The sequence below is a fragment of the Peromyscus californicus genome, unplaced genomic scaffold, assembly GCF_007827085.1.
Source record: "Peromyscus californicus insignis strain IS unplaced genomic scaffold, ASM782708v3 Scaffold_17__1_contigs__length_78620276, whole genome shotgun sequence".
NCBI lineage: Eukaryota > Metazoa > Chordata > Mammalia > Rodentia > Cricetidae > Peromyscus > Peromyscus californicus.
In genome coordinates, this window is record NW_026294469.1 from 48,824,744 (window position 1) to 48,843,285 (window position 18,542).

The window sequence follows — 18,542 nt, forward strand, 5'->3', positions numbered from 1 at the left end:
GGCCTGAAATGATGTCTTCTGAATATGACATGGCATTTGCATGTGTGAACTCGTGGCAACTGGGGCTCCCTGCAGCGACTTCCAAAGATCTAGCCTGTCCACATTTCAGCATGAAGGAGATCAGGGGGCACATGAGGGCTTAGCTGAGGAGATATTAGGATCAGTGACTGGTGAGGTAGAGAGAGTCACTGTTCTTTAACATGTGACCACTAGAAAGTTGCCCATGATCAAGTAAATAACCCTACACCTGAACACACAAGAGATCCTTAGGAAAATTAGTGGGGTATTTAAAAACATAAAGACAAGAAAACATAGGGGCAACCATTGGGAAGAGGAAGGACCCCTGAGAGAATAAGAGTGGGAAAAGAGAGAGGAATAGTGTTTGAAGACGATAAAAGTGCTACATAGATGTATGAAATTGTCATACAGTATATGAAAATATTTTTAAAACAAAACAAACCTATCCTAAAAGTGTTTCCCAGCACGTTATAGGAGAAGCATTCTACAGAGGGCATCTTTCACCATAGTCTAGCTTCCCCTGGAGTTTAGAATAAACATGCTGAGCTGGGTAAAAGGAGGCAAGAAAAGAGTACTAGGAAGTTACAAGACTGAGACAAAACAATTTTCATATATTCTATAGTGATATTTCACAACACATATCCTAAAAGGCTAATTTTTTCATCAGTTCTTGGGATTAAATGTCCTCTAAACAAACAAATAAAAAATCCCAAACCAAAATAACTGCATACATTTTAAACATTTATTTGGTCTTTTACTTTAGGTCTATCTAAACTTGAATGACTACCTAAGAACATCGATAAGTAAGTCTTGCCTTTCTGTAATCAAAGCCCCTAGCTTCCAAACTGAGGATCCCAGCTCTGAGGATATGTCTCTAAATGTCTTTTTACACATAGGCTCCCTAGGAAAGAGACAGTGAGGGTGAGAGGTGAGATCTGAATGCCCAGTTACCGGACAATCCTGTGTCCAGGGGAGGCTCTCACTGCTCAGGACAGAGGAATAGCCCTCGGCTGTGCTCGAATTTCTTCACTGGAACTCCACCTCTGCTTCTTCAGCAGAAACAGGGAAGTTGGCCGGTACTTGTATACTCTCTTGGCTTTTATCCCACCTTCAGAATGTGCTAGCCAATCACAGAGGAGAATGCATCTGGTTTCATTCCAGAATCTTGTGCATTTCTAGGAACAGGAAAGTGAAACTAAACTCACTTTTTTTTCTTCAGGTGAGTTGAGAAGGACAAGAATTAAGGATATGAAACCACAATTGTGAAGAAATAAGGTTGAAGTCAGAGGGGGTCAAATGATTTGTGTCTTGGGCAAGACTAAAATTGGCATCTGCACAGGATCCCAGACAATGTGCTGTACCACTTCAGTTTAGGCTATATTTGTAGAGTCAGGAATCGTGAATATTATTTTTCAACAGTTTGTTCTACCCTAGTTATTTTTTCCCCTTTTCTATTTTAATAAAAAGGAAAAAAAAGAAAAAGATTATAACTAACAAAAGAAAAACTATATACAAAAGTACAATGACTATATACAATATATACAAGTAATAAATGTCTAAACAATGTCTAGTCCATTTGTATTTGACAAATTCAGAGAAAATAATTTCATTATCTATCCTATTTTGTTAAGTCCAAAATGTATCTAATTCACTTTCTATCTTAATTTATCTTCAACTATAACTAACTAACCTTCAACTATAACTACCTAATCTTCAACTCCCTCAGAGACCCAAGAAGGAAATAATATTAGCTAACAAAAATAAAAACAGAAAGTGCATGCAAGCAACTTCCAAAAAATTTGTGAGTTGACAGAAACAGCCAGCTGCCTGGACAGTCACCTGAGGTTTCTCAAAATGCTGGGGCATCATCTTCAGCCTATAGGCTTAGCATATCTGACAGACTCATTTGTGAAGTAGGATGTACACAAGGTCAACAGTTCAACCTCACATTGGGTGAGAGCAGTCCATGTACCAGAAACACCTGAATTCCACTAGTGTCATGTCATGATTCAGGATATTAAATTCTGGAATTTGTTGATGGTTTTTTAATTCAGCTGTCCATTCTTCTTGGCTGTGTATATATGGCTTCATCTCAGCATCCCGTTCTTCTCCACATCCCTCTGTCAAATGCCAGTTTACTATTGCGAGGCGTGAGCTTAGTTACTCTTCAAGAATAACGGTTTCAGTTGCTGTTCCATTGCATATCAGAAGCCATCGGCCCACTGCCTGTTCAGCTGCCTTCGAAGAAAAGGGCACTGGACCTTTTCCGAATTGCGAAGGCCACTTCAGGGATGGTGCCATATTGTCCTGGCCTCAGAAGATGCCTTTTGATAAAGCCATAACCACAAGAATCAGTAGTCCTTTGTTTCATGTCCTGTCTGTCCATTTTGTCAGCAGTTGATTCAAGGATACTTTGTTGTCCAGTGGCTAACTTTTGCCACAATGAAAGTTAACTCCATACACAGTTTCTTCAATGTCCATATTTTCCCTGAAGTAGATTGGTACTGCCAGGAGCCGACATGTCTCATAATCATAACAAAAAAGAAAAATTTTCTAAGTTATTAAAACATTTTAAATGCCATATTCTGTAGATCTCTGAAGGGTTTGAAGATGACCTGTCTAAAATATATCTGTTCAATTTTTAAAACATATCTAATATGACTACAAGTTCTATTGTAATGTCTAACTACTAACTTTCATTTCTTTATATCCTAATAGTTGGTAATAATAACATTCAAGGATCAGAAAATTGCATTGTTAAATGAACGGTATAAGTACAATTAGAGATATACATATAGCATTTTCTAACAATATCAATTTCAATATATATAATTTGTATACAATATAAAACAATCCAATCCAATGTAAAGTATTTAAAACTAGTAATTGTCTTTTTCTTCTTCTTTCTTTCTCTTTTTTTTTATTAATTTATTTTGCAATACAATTCAGTTCTACATATCAGCCACGGATTCCCTTGTTCTCCCCCCTCCCGTCCCCCTCCCCTTCCCTCCAACCCCCCCCCCCCATTCCCATCTCCTCCAGGGCAAAGCCTTCCCCACAGACTGAGGTCAACCTGGTAGACTCAGTCCAGGCAGGTCCAGTCCCCTCCTCCCAGGCCGAGCCAAACAATCCTGCATAGGCCCCAGGTTTCAAACAGCCAACTCATGCAATGAGCACAAGATCTGGTCCCACTGCCTGGATGCCTCCCAAACAGATCAAGCCAATCAACTGTCTCATCCATTCAGAGGGCCTGATCCAGTGGGGACCCCTCAGCCATTGGTTCATAGTTCATGTGTTTCCATTCATTTGGCTATTTGTCCCTGTGCTTTATCCAACCTTGGTCTCAACAATTCTCGCTCATATAAACCCTCCTCATTCTCGCTAATTGGACTCCCAGAGATCCACCCGGGGCCTAGTCATGGATCTCTGCATCCAGATCCCTCAGTAGTTGGATGAGGTTTCTAGCACGACAATTAGGGTGTTTGGCCATCCCATCACCAGAGTAGGTCAGTTCGGGCTGTCTCTCGACCACTGCCAGCAGTCTGTTGTGTGGGTATCTTTGTGGATTTCTGTGGGCCTCTCTAGCACTTTGCTTCTTCCTATTCTCATGTGGTCTTTATTTACCATGGTCTCCTATTCCTTGTTCTCCCTCTCTGTTGTTGATCCAGCTGGGATCTCCCGCTCCCCCAAGCTCTCTTTCCCTCAACCCTCGCCTTTCATTACCGCCACTCATGTCCAGGCTGTTCATGTAGATCTCATTCCATTTCTCTGTCATTGGGTGATCCCTGTGTCTTTCTTGGGGTCCTGTTTTCCAGGTAGCCTCCCTGGTGATGTGAGTAGCAGACAAGTCATCCTTGTTTCATGTCTAGTATCCTGCTATGAGTGAGTACATACCATGTTTGTCTTTCTGAGTCTGGGTTACCTCACTCAGGATGATTTTTTCTAGATCCATCCATTTGTCTGCAAACCTCATGATGCCATTGTTTTTCTCTGCTGAGTAGTATTCCATTGTGTATATGTACCACATTTTGTTTATCCATTCTTCAGTTGAAGGGCATCTGGGTTGTTTCCATGTTCTGGCTATTACAAACAATGCTGATATGAACATAACTGAACAAGTGCTCTTATGGTGTGGTTGAGCATTTCTTGGGTATATGCCCAAGAGTGGTATAGCTGGATCTTGGGGAAGATTGATTCCCAATTTTCTAAGAAAGCGCCATATTGATTTCCAAAGTGGTTGTACAAGCTTGCATTCCCACCAGCAGTGGAGGAGTGTTCCCCTAGCTCCACATCCTCTCCAGCATAAGGTGTCTTCAGTGTTTTTGATCTTAGCCATTCTGACAGGCGTAAGGTGGTATCTCAGAGTTGTTTTGATTTGCATTTCCCTGATGATTAGGGATGTTGAGCAGTTCCTTAAATGTCTTTCAGCCATTTGAGTTTCCTCTGTTGAGAATTCTCTGTTTAGTTCTATAGCCCATTTCTTAATTGGACTGTTGGGCATTTTGATGTCTAATTTCTTGAATTCCTTATATATTCTGGATATCAGTCCTCTGTCAGATGTGGGGTTGGTGAAGATCTTTTCCCATTCTGTAGGCTGTCGCTTTGCCTTGTTGACCGTATCCTTTGCTCTACAAAAGCTTCTCAGTTTCAAGAGGTCCCATTGATTGATTGTTTGTCTCAGAGTCTGTGCTACTGGTGTTCTATTTAGGAAGTAGTCTCCTATGCCAATGCGTTCAAGACTACTTCCTACTTTCTCTTCTAGCAGGTTCAGAGTAGCTGGATTTATGTTGAGGTCCTTGATCCACTTGGACTTAAGTTTTGTGCACGTCTACCCTAGTTATTAAAATCCTTCTTCATATTCTACCTCAGCTTGCAAGCTCTAGAATGCCTTGTTTTTTGTTTGGGGACTGTCCAAATTTTTCTGCCAGGAAATGAAGTGTTTATAGATTGAAAAAACAACACTTTGTTTTATTTTCACTTTTCTTGGAAATGAAGGGGATTCTGAAAAGCCACTTGATCAATGCTCCTCCGTGATTGGCCAACACACACTGAGACAGGAGGAGCAGAGTCAGAAGAGTGTAGAAGTTCTTCCAAACTAACATAAACCTGCTGCTTTCCACAGAGGGACCAGGGGTGGGTTCGTGTGAAGAGCCTGTAGCACAGTGGACAGCAGTTCCTGTAGCTGACCTACAGTGAGCCCATATACTGGACACAGGATTTTCTGGTAAGTGGACAGAAGCATTCATATTTAACTTCTGAGACTCATCATCTTTTCTCTAAGGAACACATAAGTAACAAGATATTTAGGGACATGCCTGAGAGTGGGGATCCTCAGTTTCAAAGCTAGGATGCTTTGATAGTTTCTGGATTGGGCAGGCTTGTGAATGGTCTTTGCCAATCCTTCAAGCTGAGATAGACCTAAAGGAAATGACATGGGTATTGTTTTTGGTAAACGTATCCAATTGTTGTGACTTGCCTCTTATTCCTCTCCCTATAATGACTGTCAACGGATGCTTCAGGTAATAGAATATCTCTGCAGTGTGCATGAGGTTGTTGTATCTCACTCTCATCTTGCTGTCTAGTTCAAGGTCAGTTATTTAATTCCTGCATTCCAAGGCCTCTGGTCTGTGGAAAAGAGGTCTCTCTGCATGCTGCTTCTGCTGTAACTGGCTGTGGAAATCTGTGCCTGAAGAATCTTGTTCACTGTGCTTTTCTTTATTGTAAAGATGTAAGGATGTTTTCTTATTCTGTAGGGTACATGAGCTCCGTCAGGATGTTGTGACAGCTGTCATTTAGGCAGGCTTCCTTTTGGAATGTTTGCTGTGTCACAGCCTTCTCATTCCCTGTGTTCACATTCAGTGGACAGACCTTGCAGGAAACTGTCACACTGGAGTCTGCATCACAAATCCAGGAGGTAGAACTGAAAGAATGAGAGGGAAAAACTGAAAAGACAGAACAGTCTGTGTGCTTCAGGGACATTCTCTCTGTGCCCTGTGGGTGACTGGCCCTCAACAGGAAATCTGACTGTGGTGTTTATTTAACCAGGCTTAGCATCCCCCTTTGGACATCCTCTTTACTCACCTCTTCCAAGCTCATGTCTGCAGTCGGTTTGAACAAAGTTCTGCAGCTCTGGTTTCCTACACAGCTGTTCCCATTTGTCCTGTGGATTGGACAGGGTCTGCCTGTGCAGCGAGTCTGTATATGTATGTTTGTGCTCATACACAATATGATTCTAAGATACCCAGTTTGTATTAGACTGTTTTTGTGCTCTCTTCAGACTCTTGAAACCAACTGCCTATCAATTTTGTAGGACTTCAATTTCATACACACCAGTTAGAACTACAGAATAGTCACAAATGTTCATAACAAAGTCCAGGTGCATTCCTCATATTTCCTAATCACTCCCTGATGATAAACCACCATATACCTGTGTGTTCATGATGAAGAACTGAGCAAGACAAAGGCACATTCTGCTACCTGAGGTTCATTATACTGTGGGAGGCTGACAGCGAATGAACCCAGACAGATACACATTATGTGGAGGTAAGTGATGTGAAGAAACTGAAACATAATGAAAGCATGGTGAATGTTAAAGCCGGTACATTCTTATATCCCAATGGGGGTGTCAGTGCTAAAGCCTGCCTAGTTGAAGCACAACATAGAGAAAGGCAATTAAGTTAATAGCTGTGTGGCTGCTGGGGGAGAGCAACAAGGATAGGATTCTATGGTGATATTGTGTTCCCCAATATATTGTACATTCTAATACACTTATCTGGGGTCAGAGAACAGAACAGAACAGTCACTAGATATAGAGGCCAGAAAATGGTGGCACTCACACCTTTCATCTTAGCTTTCCAAAGACAGAGATCGATCTGGATCTCTGTGAGTGCAAAGCCACACTGGAAACAGCCAGGCATGGTGACACACGCCTTTAATCCCAGGAAGTGATGGCAGGAAGCAGAAAGGTATATAAGACGTGAGGACCAGGAACTAGAGCCTGGTTAAGCTTTTAGGCTTTTGAGCAGCAGATCAGCTGAGATTCATTCTGGATGAGGACTCAGAGGCTTCCAGTCTGAGGTAACAGTATCGGCTGAGGAACTGGTGAGGCGAGGTTAGCTGTGGCCTGTTCTGTCTCTCTGAGCTTTCAGCATTCACCCCAATATCAGGCTCCTGTGTTTTTATTAATAAGACCTTTTGAGATTATTGCTACAGGATTCAGTCACTAAATACAAAATCCTGAGATGAGAAGACAGCCTGAGAGAGCAGAGTGACTGGGATTCAGACACCAGGGCCTCCAGAAGTGCAATAATTATATTCAAAGTTATGTTGTACACAGCATGTGCACCTCATACCTAATGAACTTTCCCTGAGGGGAAAGGAATCCTTATGGTGCATCTCAGAGTTGACTTGACATGACATGATTTCAGTGTCCATAAGATAACTCTGGCCATTTTATCATCCATGTGGTTGCAAGAATACTCAGAGGAAATACAGTGGTGTCAATGACATAATCAAAGCTCAATTGAGAAAGTCTTGAAGAAGATATTGTAGGAGGAATGGTCAAGTGTGATTGGATTTGGAAACAGAGATTAAGTCTGTGAATTGATTTGACATGAGTGAGACAGAAAGAGGAAGCTCCAGGGTGACAGTGGGTGTTTACTGGTTCCTTAACAGATGGTGAAGTCCATTGTGCTGCCACAGGAGATCTTGTTCACATTTGTGGAAAATAAAGGGCAACAATATGAGATCTGAGGTAATCAATTACCAAACAACCAAACCCAGATTCTTAGGTCTGGCATCAATTGTATTTGCCTGCTGAGCCGTCTTACTGAACTTGATACTCATTTTTTTTTGAGACAGGTGTCAAGTAGCCCAGGCTAGCCTCTAACTCACTATGTACCAAGGATGACCTGGAAGTGCTGATTCTCTTACCTCTACTCCCTGAGTCCCAGAATTTCAGAGAGCCGCAAACTCCTGCATTTGATGAGATGCTGGGCATTGAACTGAGGCCTTATTCATGCTGGGAAAGTTCTCTACCTCTCTCTCCAGTGCACAGTTAGAATTCTTTTATAAAATAAAATACTTAAAAGGAAACAGTGAATCTAAAAGATGACTTGAGGACACTGAAGTGCTGTATTGAATAAATGGGATTTAACATGGACTTTCTCACTCTGATTTTCCTCTCACCCCAAACATCTACAGCCCAGATCCAGTTCTCCCATCAGTCTGCTACAGTGGGGATAAGGACTAAAGAAAATGACTATGCCATAAAGTTGAGGAAATAAGATTAGAGTCAGAGGACCAAAAGGGGAGGTGTTAAGGTGACATTGGAACTGGCAGTCACACAGGAATTATGCTGTGTGACTTAAACTGAAGATGTGCTTTGTGGAATCAGAGGCTGTCTTAGTTAAGGTTGCTATTGTTATGATGAAACACTATGACCAGCAGCAATTTGGAAAGGAAAGGGTTTGCTTGGCTTATACTTCCACATCACTGTTCATCATCAGAGGAAGCCAGGACAGCCACTCAAACAGGGCAGGTATCAGGAGGCAGAAGCTGATGTAGATATCATGGAGATTATTGCTTACTGGGTTGCTCAGCCTGCTTTTTTATACACCCCAGGACCACCAACCCAAGCATGGTACCACCCACAATGGAGTGGTCCCTCCCCAGCAATCACTAATTTAAAAATATCCTACAGGCTTGCTTGAAGCCCAATATTATGTATGTATTTTCTTAATTGAGGTTCCTTCCTTTCAAATGACTTTAGCTTGTGTCAAATTGACATAAAACTAATGACACCTTGTGAACACGACACATGAACACATCACTGTTAAGCCATAGCCTTTCCTTTCTTGTTCATCTCCAATATCACAAATTAATATTGTGTTAGCTATAATTTCTATTGCTGTGAAGAGACACAATGATGACAGCAACTCTTATAAGGAAATGTTTAATTGGGGCTGGCTTACTATTCAAAGTTTAGTCCATTATTGTCATGGTAGGAAGCAGGGTGGCATGCAGACAGACATGTTAAAAAACAGTGACTCTCTCTCCCCCAACAGTAACTAATCCTAATATCTCCTCAGCTAAGCCTTCATGTGCCCCCGATTTCCTTCATGCTGAAATGTGGACAGGCTAGATCTTTAGAAGTCTCTGCAGGGAACCCCAGTTGTCACGAGTTCACACATGCAAATGCCATGTCATATTCAGAAGACATCATTTCAGGCCACTGCCCCTGCCCATCCTCTGGCTCTTTTATGATGTTTCCTGAACCTGGGTAGGGTGGGGGGTTCATAAAGCTGTCCCTGTTATATTTAGCAATGAACACTCAACAGTCACGTGTTCTCACCACTTTGACCAGTTATGAGACTGTGCATTCAAACACTACCCACTGCAGAAACAGAACAAATGGGAACTAAGCAGCAACAACATCAACAAATTCCTTGTCTGAGTAAGGTGTCCCTAATCTCTGGTGTAATCAGAAATATTGAGAAGGAAATTGGCCAGCATGGCCATTTCTCAAAACAGCAGTTGTAGATGCCGTGGGCGTTTTTAATTAGGGAATCCTCTTTAGCTTCATGGTTTTTATTGGAAAGTTGGAGTTCTAATGAAGAAATATATCTCTTTGTAATGATTGATATTTCATATCACTATAGTTTGTTGTGTTCATACTCAGTGCAAGACATTTAAGACAAAGTTTTGTTGTTGCTTATTTTTTCTTGTTTTTAGTAGTTCTTTGAAAAGTTTAACAATGCATTTTATTTGTATTTTGATTATATTTATTTATTCATTCTCTGTGTACTCATGTACTGGGCTAGGTGCCCACATGCTAGAGCGTGCATGTGGAGGTCAAAAGACAAGTTCTAGAAGTCAGTTCTCTCTCATCACTATGTGAGTCTTGGGACTAGAACTCAGATCATCTGGCTTAGTGACAAGTGGCCTTACCTGATCAGGCATCTTGCTGGCCCAAGACAGTTTTAGAGTGTGTATAATTAGAACAAGGGATGGGGATCAAAAGGATGGGAGACTTTTTAAAAAGGTTCCAGCAACTTTTCTCTTGATAACTTTCACCAGGCTACATCCAGTGGATCCAGGTTCATGGTTGCCCTGATCGACATAACTACTTTCATTTTCATCAGAATCCAAGCAGCTTTTGCAGTTAGCCAAATTTATCACTAAATAATAATGTTCAGTAGCTATCAGAAAAGCTTAGGTCTGACCTCCCTTCCTGTATTAGGTTTATGTGAGACTGACAGAGTTGAACCTGGATGTCTGTCCAGCTTGGGACACAAGTAACAAAATTCAAAGAGGTCCCTGGTATTTTAGTAGGAATTGCCTAACCAGGAGGCCAGGAGCTGAGCCACACCCCCAACACCCTGTGAGGTCAGCATTTTCCTGAGGATGGGGAGCAGGGTTTGAACTTTGTGGCCTTTGTTCTTGGTTCTCTGTTTTGTTGCTGGCAGTGCTGTGACCCAGGGCCTGTCCCTGTCAGCAGTCCGGCTATCAGCAGGAAGCAGAAATACTTACCTGAAGGAAACATAATGTTTAGAAAATTTTACCCAAAAAAATGTACATACCAATGTAGATATTAAAATATCTAATCCCATAACATTATATAAATATGTAATGTCTACTAGCCATGAAATGCTGTTGGATACAGTTTTTTGTAACTTAGCACAACCTTCATCTTATGGTTCTGATGAATGTTGTTTTAAATAAAATCTACTTTTGTAATGTTCCCAAAAGTAGATCAGTATTTTAAGAAAACTACCTTGGTATGAATAAGGCTGGATTTTAGATTTATATCAGTATAGTGAACTTTGACATTAGAAATTTCAATAACCTTTATCTGTAGTTAACTCAGTTATAACCATACACTTTTTTTACTCTATAATTATCCTCTATCTTAGAACAAAACCAATTTAAAAGTCCTTTTCCTTCAGCATTTCCAAAAACACATATCAGCATACTTATAACCTTTTAAACATTTTTCTCCTACTTAATGGATCCTTTTTTACTTTTTTTTAATATTGTGAGACATGACATAAATGAGCAACTTTTATGTAGAAAAAGTTTTTGTAGCCCTGATGAACTGGGACGGATATGAACTGATTGCTTTATCATAGAGTCATAAGCATAGTCAGAACAATTTGTCAAAACACGTAAAAATGAGGCTATGTCCTCCATTACAGCAATCAGAGCTCTGAAAGGGGACAGACCACAGAACACCTGGATACCTTAAGCCAGAGGCTACTCAGCTTGTACCGTACCCCAGGAACAAAACATAATACATATGTGCTTTTAAATTAGAAGGCAGCAAGGTTTTAACTAAAAGCATTTATTGACCTTGAGAAACAAAAACCAACCTATGGCAGCCATTCTGGCCAGGGGCTGTGCTCAGTTTCTAGTGTTAGTTAGGAAAGCAATGTTTATCTACTTAGGAAAGCAGAGAATATTGTAATATTTAACAGACAATTATTAACCAAGGCCAGGAGCCTGGGAGGAATACACATTAACAATTCTAGAGGTAAACTCACCTTTCACCAGAAAACCTAAGTTATTTGTCAAAGATCCATGTTTACCTTATGTGAACTAAAAGGAAGTTGGACAAATCTAACAGATTTAATTTAGTATTACAAGGCATTTTGGTACCAGGTAAGCAGTATATCAGCATAAGCATACATGTAGACATAACACAATATACACATACACATAAATATGCATCAAATACATTTCAAGGACGCCAAAAGAATATTTCTGTTAAATATACTCTGTCCATTTATTTATTTATTTGTTTGTTTGTTTGTTTGTTTATTTTGGTTTTTCGAGACAGGGTTTCTCTGTGTAGCTTTGCGCCTTTCCTGGAACTCACTTGGTCGCCCAGGCTATCCTCAAACTCACAGAGATCTGCCTGGCTCTGCCTCCTGAGTACTGGGATTGAAGGTGAGCGCCACCACCACCCAGCTCCATTTATTTTTTTAAAGTCTTCTACTGTGATTATTTTTTCCTTATCTCTAAGTGAGATTCAATCTCAAACCAGTTCTTTAAAATTTTTAATTTTTACTTGAAGCAAATTAGAAACCTTATATCTCAGTATGTAGTACCTTAAACAGGATGAATAAACACAATGTGGATGAAGCTGAAACACAAAAGATTAGTCAACAGGAAAACTATTTTCTTTACTCGGTTGAAATTTTGACTTTGGTGTTTACAGAACTAAGCTGCAAAATGACACATCTGGATACTCTAGAACATGAAAAGGAAATCATCCAATCAATAAAACAAACACAGACCCACCTTTCTTCCTGAAGTGCTTTAATGCTGATCTATAGGATGAGAAACTCAATCTCCATACCATTAGGAAAGATCCCAGGTCTGGGCTTCAAGAAGGACACTGGGGCAGATTGTTATTTGAGTAAGAGATTGGTTAAAAAAAAAAAAGGGTTGTGAATGCCAATGATGGACAGACAGACAGCATCATGGCAGAGGCTCTGAGATTGGACCCATGTGGCAGCATGAGGAATCCCGTCTTATGGGTGTCAGAGAGAGGACGTTCTGTGTGCCATGTGATTGGTGAGAGGACTATAGAATGTGCTTTCAGTCAAGCAGTCTATGGATGGGAGTGCAGAGGGAGGAGAAGAATCTAGGGGTAAAGGTGATTGTAGTCATGGAAACCAAAGCTCTATCATTTCTAAAATGATCACAGTCCAACCAAAGTGAGATTGCGTTACAAAACGAGGGAGGCCTGGCTAACAGGTTAGATTGAAGAAACTAGGCCCAGGATTTCTTCCAGTCCCTGAGACCTCTTTTGAAGAGCTGGCTCAAGGGTCCTACAACACTGGCCAGATAGGAAAAACTTCTAAAGATTCAGAGAGGCCGCAAAGCCTTCACAGGACCACCTGGCTATGGAAAAGCTGAAATCCAGGGCCCTGAAATGTGTCCATTCCCTACTTTATCTCTGGCAGTGGAGAGGGCTCCTTCATGAGACAGGGCCCTTTAGTTAACCAGCAATAAAATCCCAATGAACTAATTTCACATCTTAGTGAATTCGAAGACAAAAGAAACAAGCCAAACATAACACAGTGGAAAAATACTGATTACCTCAGCCAGGCAAAACTGACACTGGAGATATTTCCAAAGTGATGCTCTAACTCACTCCCCAATAAAAGAAGAATACCAATTTTATTCATGGGGTCCATACATGTTCATATAGGGGTAGTCCAACATTCTAGCATGTTTATTTTAGGATTACATTCCCTGAGCATGCTCATTTTAAAGTGATGGACAGAAATACCTCTGGGAATCCCCAGCTTTCACAATTACATTTTAGCTGACAATAAGGAAAAGGACAGTTTGAAGGTATTGAATGAAGGAATCTGCCCTTGAAGGTGCCAACCTTAATTAGTCAATAATAGATTGACACATGTTCCTGTCCAATCCGATCATCCATACATGGAGGCTGATCACACATGGCTGCACAGCATTCAGGGTACCCAAATGTTTTTATAGGCATGCCTGTGGCTTCACCTGTTTTCCATCTCATGATAGCTTATTGTATCCAGATTTTACATGAACCCAAGGAATAGAATCTAGTAGCACCAGAAGGTTGATAGTCCTCTTTGCTCATGGTCTCTGCTTCCTGGATCCAGGAATCTGTGGGCTAGGGAATGCTACATGAAGAAATTGCCAGGGTTCTTATTGCTGTAGAAATGAGTTATATATGTCCATCTACACCTGTTGTCCCAACAGTAGCAGACCTAGTACCTGCCAGTTCTTCTTTTCCCAATGGGCAATCCATAAGTCAAGACTCTGGATATAACCCAAGTGTCAATACAGATTGTCAAATCCAAGTTTCAAGAGTTACTGTGATCAATAGACTTGCAAAGATTAGTCCCATTTCACCTCAGAAAGAGGCTTGGCCATTGGCCTTCAATCCAAATCTTCAATGGAAAAGAGTTATATATTACAGATCAGGAAGGCTTCATCAATAAATATTGTATGAAGACACTTGAGTAAAATAACAAATTCAGAAAATCAGTTATGCCAAACAGATAAATAAGGGACTGCATGACAACCAGAGACCAGACAGTGTGAGGGGCCATTGCCAGATCTAAGCAAAGGGAATAAGAAGAAAATATTATCCTTAAAATTATCATGAGTACTGAACAAAGGGTAAAATATTGCATAGATTGCACAGAATGATGGGTGCATGCACAGTCAGACATGCAGCCCAAGCAGGGCAACAAGGAAGCCATGAGCAGATACAGTTGAATGATACTGCAAGCTAGAAGGTGAGGGACCTCTGCTCATGAAGTCTACATAGCACAGAGGCACAGAGCAGCTGAAAAGATGAGATGGATCTGTGAAGAGACAATGGAGAATAAATGATTAAAATCTCGTGAAAAGGTCTCAGCTACCTGCAGAAAGTATGATCCTATTGTGTCATTTACAAGTGAAATCTAGAGTAGTCAGACTCATAGAGGTAGAAATCAGGGTGTTGGGCAAATCTTTGGGGAGAAGGAAATAGAGTAATGTTAGTCAAAGACACAAAATCTCAATTGTGTAAAATAAACAGTGCATAGTGACAACCATTAAGGATGGGATGTGGCAATACACTTGAAAGTTGCTATAATGTAGATTTTCAATTTGATACACACCCTCCTGACTGTTCCTTCTTTCTTTCAGAGCCTTTATTTGCACACAGTCATGGGTCAGCTGTTCTCTTCATCTACGGATGATCACCACATAGATTTGGCCTTCAGCTTTGCCAAATATTATAAGAAGATTAAAACAGAAAACAAAATCATTCCTCAGGAAACCATAGCTTCAATTGAGTTAAGTCTGAAAAAAGGAAATATTCAGGGGGCAGAGTCTATGATCATTGATGCATTAAAAGAAATTGATAGTACCCCCACTCAATGTTGCTGTGACCAGGGAGTCTGGAGTAGGGAAATCTGCCCTCATCAATGCCCTGAGAGGGGTTGGACATGAAGACAAAGATGCAACTGAAATTGGAGTGGTGGAAATGACCATGGAGAGACATCCATACAAACATCCCAATATTCCCAATGTGGTTTTTTGGGACCTGCCTGGTATTGGAACCACAAATTTCCCACCAAAAGATTATCTGGAGAAAATGAAATTCCATGAGTATGACTTCTTCATTATTGTTTCTGCCACACGCTTTAAGAAAAATGATATAGACCTCGCCAAAGCAATTAGCATGATGAAGAAGGATTTCTACTTTGTGAGAACCAAGGTGGACCTTGACTTAAATAATGAAAAGGAATTCAAACCATGCACCTTTAACAGAGAAAAGGTCCTGCATCTGCTCCGCACCAGCTTTATGAAAACGTGTCAGAAGAATAACATTGATGAACCACCAATCTTCTTGATCTCTAACAGAAATTTGGCTGATTATGATTTCCCAATCCTGATGGACAAGGTTATGAATGCTCTCCCTGTATACAAACTATACAATTTTATGCTCTCCTTGCCTAGTATTAAAGGTGCAGCCATTGAAAGAAAGCAACAATTCCTGATGCAGAGGAATTGTCTAGAAGCCTGTACATCTGAACTCAGAAGTATCATCCATTCTCTGACTCTTCGAGGGTAGTGATGTGGAGAATCTTGAGAAAATCATGAACTTCTATCGAACCGTGTTTGGAGTAGATGATGCTTTCTTGCAGAGTTTTGCTAAGGAATGGGGAATGTCAGTGGATCAGGTCAAGGCAAAGATGAAATCTCCTAATGTGTTCGAAACTACAAAGAAAGAAACAGTACAAGAAAGGCTTTCAAGATATTATGAGGAGTTCTGTTTGGCAAATGGACATTTGTTTAATAAGAATGTTTATGTTAAGGAATTATATTATCTAAAATTATATTTTGTTGATATGGTGACAGATGATGCTAATGCTCTTCTCAAAGAGATATGTTCAAGAAACAACTTGATTTCTGATTAGGCTGAAATCCTGTAGCTGTCAAAAATCAGAATCAATGACAGAAACATAAGACACTGATATTGCAAAACAACATACTGAGTTTATTCATGCCATCCAGGCTTTATCCATACTTAGTGATCATATATCCTCATTAGCTGTAGCAAGGGGATCAATCAGATGTATGTAAATGAGCTGAGATCTAAAAGCTATCTACTCACTTTGAGTAAACCCTCAGGTGGATTAATTGCACATTTATTTGAATTAGTTTACTATAAAGCAGCATCCATTTTTAGGTTTAACATTGTGATGGTTATAGTTTTGGACAGACTCTAGATCACATTGGAGGTGAACATCTGGCTTGATTTAGGGAATTATTTTGCTTATGTAAATTGAGGTGGGAAGCCCTGCCTGCTGTGGGTAGCATCATTCCCTAGCTAGTGTGTATCTCTGGGTGTTTATGTAGAGAGAGGTGCTAATCAGTAGCATGCCTTCATTCATCCATTGCTCTCTGCTTTTTCACTGTAGGTGGAGAAGTACTAGCCGCCTCCAGCTGCTGCTGTGACTTCTTGGTAATGATGGCATCTGTAACTTGAATTTGACTTGTGTCCTCTCTTGATAGCAGTACCCAAGGAGAAACCATAACTGGGCTGGAGACATGGCTCAGTAGATAATGAACTTACCTTACAAGTCTGAAGACCTCTGTTCAGATCTCTAGAGCTCACATAGAGCCAGCTAAGCATCTGTAATCACACACTCCTGTGGTGAGATAGGAGGTAGAGATAGAGACTCATGGAAGCCCTGAGGTCACCAGCTAACCTGCCACATGCAGCAGTGAATAAGAGACCCTGACACAAGCAATGGGACTTTGACCTCTGTACACATGCCATGTCATGTTCATGTTTGCAATCACACGTGCAAACGCACACAAACAAAACGTTTACTCTTTAGAAGAAGAAGGAAAGTTTGGGGTAGAAGCTCAATGGTATAGTGCTTGCATCACATGCATGAGACCTCGGGTTCAATCCCTAGCACTCCTGAAAATGGGTAAAAGGAGGCTGGAGAGATAGCTCCGAGGTTAAGAACACTGGCTGATCTTGAAGAGGACCCAGGTTCAATTCCCACATAATATAACCCTCATAGTAGCTACAGTAGACTATAACTCCTGTTCCAGGGGATCTGATCCACTCTATTGACCTGAACCAGGCACACATGTGGTGAACAGATAAACATGTAAGGCAAACATTCAAAATATAAATGTTTAATCAAGAGCAAGAGAGAGAGAAACAATAACCAAAGAGATCACAATAGCCTTAATAATAGCTAAGAAATTCCTACAAATCCTAGCCAGCATCCTTGAGAAAATATTAAAGAAGCTCTCTAATTCTGTGCCAGAACCAGTGAAGATGAATAGACTTCTCTACTTCATAGGTTTTTGAATGTTGTGATTGCTAAATGACTGATTTACTCAATATTAATACCAAAAGCCATTTAATACATTCTTTCTGAAATAAAAAAGACATTTGTTGCTGCTTGATATTCCCAAGAACCCATAATAGCTTCACAGTGACTGTCCTTAGTATTCCTATTATTGGTTGATTATTGCCCATTCCCTGGCCGACTTTTTATCTTCCTTGAAATGAAATACAAGCAAATAGTACATGGGTTAGTAAGACTAAAAGAGAGACCCAGAGGAAAGGGGAAAATTTTTCATGGTGAGGAGTGGTTTCTTAAAGTTTGATCTGCAGGAATCCTATAGATTATGTGGATTAAACAATAGAATTTTGTTCTCACACTTCTAGAGACTGATGTCTGAGATCCAGGTACCAGTGTAGCCAAACCCTCAGTGAAAGTATTCTTCCTAATAATGCCTCACATGGCCTTCCTTGGTATATGTGTGCAGAGAATGATTCCCTCTTGCTTCTTCTCATGATCCTATCATTTGGACTCCATTTCCATGACCTACTCTAACCGTAGACACATCCCAAAGCCTTTCCTCCTAAAAGGATGCATCTGGCTCTGCTCAAAGAAATGTTTATTCCAGTGATTCTCAACCCGTGGGTCGTGACCCTAGTATGGGTCATCTAAGAACAATAGAAATCACAGATATTTACATTACAATTCATAAGAGTAGCAAAATTACAGTTATGAAGTAGAAATGAAAATAATTTTATGGCTGAGGGTTACCACTGTTCCACCTCATTGCTGGTCATCCCATGATACTGGAATCTCCAAAAATGATGGGGTCCCTTGATGCAATCAGGCTACCACCAATAGCCACTCCTGGGCTCTCTTCATGGTGCCAACCAAGCTTCAACTTCTCTCCATGAACCCTTCAATCCTTGGGCTTCCACTAATACTGAGGCTGAACCTTCTCCAATGGCCTAGCCTGGCCTCCCACAGTGCCAAGCCTCAGCTGCTCTCCATGTCCCCTTCACAACTTTAAAACCATTAAAAGAGAGACTCTTGGACAGTACCAAGTACGGGTGCCAGGGAGAAGTAAAACCTTGGTGGCCTGGGAACACAGCTTCTGTGCACTGACTCTGAGGAAACACTTCCCAAAAGAGTTTTCCTTGGTGATGT

At 40.7% G+C, this 18,542-nt stretch overlaps 1 protein-coding gene and 1 pseudogene across 1 annotated transcript in view; one reads left to right on the top strand and one right to left on the bottom strand.

Moving 5' to 3' along the window:
- The window catches only part of LOC128112467 (interferon-inducible GTPase 1-like), a 33,884-nt gene extending 32,820 nt beyond the window's left edge, over window positions 1–1,064 (bottom strand). The window contains exon 1 of the mRNA XM_052741469.1: window positions 970–1,064. The gene's annotated coding sequence lies outside the window, so the exon portion shown is untranslated. The remainder of the gene's footprint in view (window positions 1–969) is intronic.
- Window positions 1,065–14,727: 13,663 nt separating this feature from the next.
- Window positions 14,728–15,983, top strand: LOC128112468 (interferon-inducible GTPase 1-like; annotated as a pseudogene).
- The last annotated feature ends 2,559 nt before the right edge of the window (window positions 15,984–18,542 follow it).